At 43.0% G+C, this 3,764-nt stretch overlaps 1 pseudogene; it reads left to right on the top strand.

Annotated features, from left to right (window-relative positions):
* The first annotated feature begins 491 nt into the window (after nt 1–491).
* Nucleotides 492–939, top strand: LOC126510855 (60S ribosomal protein L29-like; annotated as a pseudogene).
* The last annotated feature ends 2,825 nt before the right edge of the window (nt 940–3,764 follow it).

The raw sequence follows: 3,764 nt of genomic DNA, 5'->3' as shown, positions 1-3,764 counted from the left end.
ACCCTTCTGGGCATCCGCAAAAACAAGGTGACACGTTTCTTTATTTAGTAACTGCAGCCACATAGGTTGAGTTCAAGTAACATTCTTCAAGTGACCTTCTGGTGGGCTCTGGTTTATTTTTATACTGTAGTATACTGGCGGATTTTAAGTTTGATATTACATGTAAATTTAAAGTCATCTGTTACACTGCTTATTTTTATATGGTAGATACACAAGGATGAACTTTTTTATTTTCACTCATTTATGGTAGATATAGTGATAGGTTTCTTTATGGTGCGCATGCGCTTATATTTTCTTCTGATTCACCTCCTTCACCACTTTTGTCTTGTATTTGGTATGACCTTCACTGGCCTGTTCCACAAATAGTCTCTTTCCCATTCCACTTCAACCTACAGGTATTCCAAGTCCCCTTCTCCAAGTCCATCCCTTAAAATCTTTGCCTCTTGCTCTTCCGGTTGCAGGCGCTTCGGGAGCCGCCGAGTACCGTCCAGCCATGGCCAAGTCCAAGAACCACACCACACACAACCAGTCCCGGAAATGGCACAGAAACGGCATCAAGAAACCCCGGTCACAAAGATACGAATCTCTCAAGGGGGTCGACCCCAAATTCCTGAGGAACATGCGCTTTGCCAAGAAGCACAACTAGAAAGGCCTGAAGAAGATGCAGGCAAATAATGCAAAGGCCTTGAGCGCACGTGCGGAGGCCATCAAGGCCCTGGTGAAGCCCCAGGTGGTGAAGCCCAAGGTGCCAAAGGGCCCCAGCCACAAACTCACCCATCTGGCTTTAATTGCTCACTTCAAGCTTGGGAAGCAGATTAGAAGCTACATGGCCAGGGGTAGTAGGCTCCAAAAAACAAAGCCCAAGTTTAAGCCAAGACAGAGGCCTCAGCTGCAGCTCAGGCTCCCAAAGGTGCCCAGGCTCCTGTAAAGGCCCCATAAAAAAGGTCGCAGTCTGCCAATGTGAAGACAGATAGACTGGTGTGAACACCTACACAGTATTTGCAGATGTTCAGAACCTTATGCTGTTTTTACAAATAAACTTGAGGCAAGTTCTGTTAAAAAAAAAAATCTTTGCCTCTCATAGTTCTCCCTCTGATTTCCAAGGGTTGACAGGTTTGTGATCCATAGCTGCCGATGAAGGACCACTAGAGCTCTGTAAATCTAGGGACTCTTTTGACTTCTCAAGGAAGACGAGTGTGAAGCCCCAGTTTATTTAACTCGCCTTACTGTTTCAGTACTGTACTTAGTTCCGACCTTCAGTCTTCTTCACATGGAACACCTCTGTTTTTCTGTCTGTTTGTCCTTGTCCACTAGATCTATTGCTCACCTGGCCTTCCCTCTCCTCTTCAGGTCTTCAAGCTATTATTTTCCTGTTTTAGCATCAGGGTGAACCGACAAACCCAGAGATAACAGAAGTGGCAGGAAATGAGGACCACGGGAGGTGAGCGGTAAATAAATATTGTTGCTTTCACCCTCAAAGCACACTGAGCTAGAGAGAGGGACGGTATGAGTGCTGCACGTGGAATGTGAAGCTACGTGTTTGATAAGGAGAGTCATTCATCTCCTCCACAAAATTAGCATTTGTTCCACAGGACTTTGTCCCAAGATCTTAACCTTTTGCAGTCTTACAGATACTTCCTGGCATCGTCTATTTCTTGATTGCTCAACTTCTATCTACTGATAAAACTTACATAGAGTTTTGCCCCATTTGATCAGAATACTTATTTTGATGTATCTACATCAACCAAAAAAAAAGTAGGACAACCTATTGTTGCTATATTTAAGATTTTCACATCACAGAAAAAGTCTTGGCCTAATTACCCCATTCTCATGAAGGCAAGCGATGGGGTGAGATGTTTGAAATCCATCTGATGACTCTCACACACCACATAGGAAGTGTGTCTACCAAGGTGTCTACTCATAGGTACCGGTTTGGGTGTTGTACAGTTTCTCTGTCCTTCCTTCCTTCATAAGACAAATATGTGACTTGCCAAGAATGGCCTCATAATGGTATTGAGAGTAGGTGTAGCAGCAGAAGTCACTCATGAATGATATGTGAACCCTAGCATGCTGTGTGGTACAAATCTAAAACTGACTACATTATAAATTATATAAATATCTATATAATTATATAGATATACTGACTACATTATAAATTATAGGCCAGCCAAGGTTGAATAGTGCCCTGTCTCAAAACACACACACCTACTTGACTATCTCATGAGGAATATTTTAATCAGAGTGGCCTGAACTTAAATGTTCAAGTTCACTGTTGTATTTCAATATGACACTCTCTACTCCATATCTTTTTCTTTGGACTTGTGGAGTGACAGTTACTGTGACTCAAGAGTAAAGTAACTCAATACACCGGCATGGAAAAGGCTAGCCCTGCGGGGGAAAAGTAGCAGGCAGTTGTCTTCTTTAACTCATCTCTTAAACTGTGGGACTTGAGTCCGTCCCCATGTGGCATTGCATAACTAAGTGCAGAATTTGGGTAAAAAATAATGTCAGAAATAAGAGGTCTAAAGTCCTAAAGATCACACTACTTAAAGGATTAAAATGCAGGCCACTGAAACCCAAGGTCTGAATCCCAAAGAGACAGTTCATCTGATACCAAGGCTGTGTGGGAGGAGGAGAAAAGAGTCGTGTGGGAAGATGATCTGGTGGTGACGTAGAGCAACAATAAAAATGACATCAGTATAAAATGTGTTCTTAGCATTCCTTCCTGGTCATGAAATGCCAGGAGCTGTTCATGCCACACTGGCCTGAAGAAGACAGGGAAGTTACTGGCTGGTCTGAAAATAACTACGCACACAGTAGGATAAGACAATGTGTAGGCCATGGTGTTGCCGGGCAGCCAGTAGTACTATTTTCACCAAATTTACACTCTAAACTTGGATGCAAACAGAATGGATAACAACTATTCCAAACAGCAAAGAGATATGGGCACATCTGACAGACAGCTTGAATCTCTCAAGAATTTAAAAAGACAGTGCCACGTGATGAATAATCTTCTTCACAGAGTCACGCCTTGAGCAAACACCAGCGGTTATCCACTGTGACGCAAGCCTTTAGAATGAAGATCACGGAAGCACAAGTCAGCCAGCTCTCCAGACTGCTCTGAGCATCTGGCTATAATCCAGCTCTGTGTAATTCTGCACATGCCCAGTTTCCTTTTTTTGGTTTATTTTCCCCCATTTAAAAACTATCTTTTTACTATTGAAAATCATCAATGTCGTTTTTTGAGAATTCTTTACGCTTGATATTTAATTTTTGCATTATCTTCAATATTGGAAGCATAAACTGTAAAAACTTAGAGAGTGCCAACTCATTTAATGTCTTCCATTTTGCCACCAAGCTGTTTATCCTGTTACTGCTTCTAATTCCTGCGCTAAAGAAGTTGGTTCTGATCTCAGTGCAGGAATCGAAAGGACCAATGACTCTTCAGGATCCCTTCAGGTTTTCCAAGTCCCCAGCTGTGTAGACTAAGCAATTATTGTGTTCTCAACTTCTTCAGTGTGAGACAGAGACTATGGGACTATTCCAACATCTAAGGTACCCAGCCTCAAGAATCAAGAAACTACAGGAGCTCACAATAGATCAGCCCCACTGTCTCCGTGGGTGGGTGCACCCCTCGTGGTCCTGACTTCTTTGCTCATATTTTCCCTCCTTCTGCTCCTCCTTGGGACATTGGGAGCTCAGTCCGGTGCTCCAGTGTGGGTCTCTGTCTCTATCTCCATCCATCTCCAGATGAAGGTTCTATG

The sequence above is a fragment of the Alexandromys fortis genome, unplaced genomic scaffold, assembly GCF_014885135.2.
Source record: "Alexandromys fortis isolate MF-2015 unplaced genomic scaffold, M_Fortis_MF-2015_v1.1 scaffold_10, whole genome shotgun sequence".
NCBI classification, from domain to species: Eukaryota; Metazoa; Chordata; class Mammalia; order Rodentia; family Cricetidae; genus Alexandromys; species Alexandromys fortis.
This window is presented reverse-complemented; position numbering and strand designations above follow the sequence as displayed.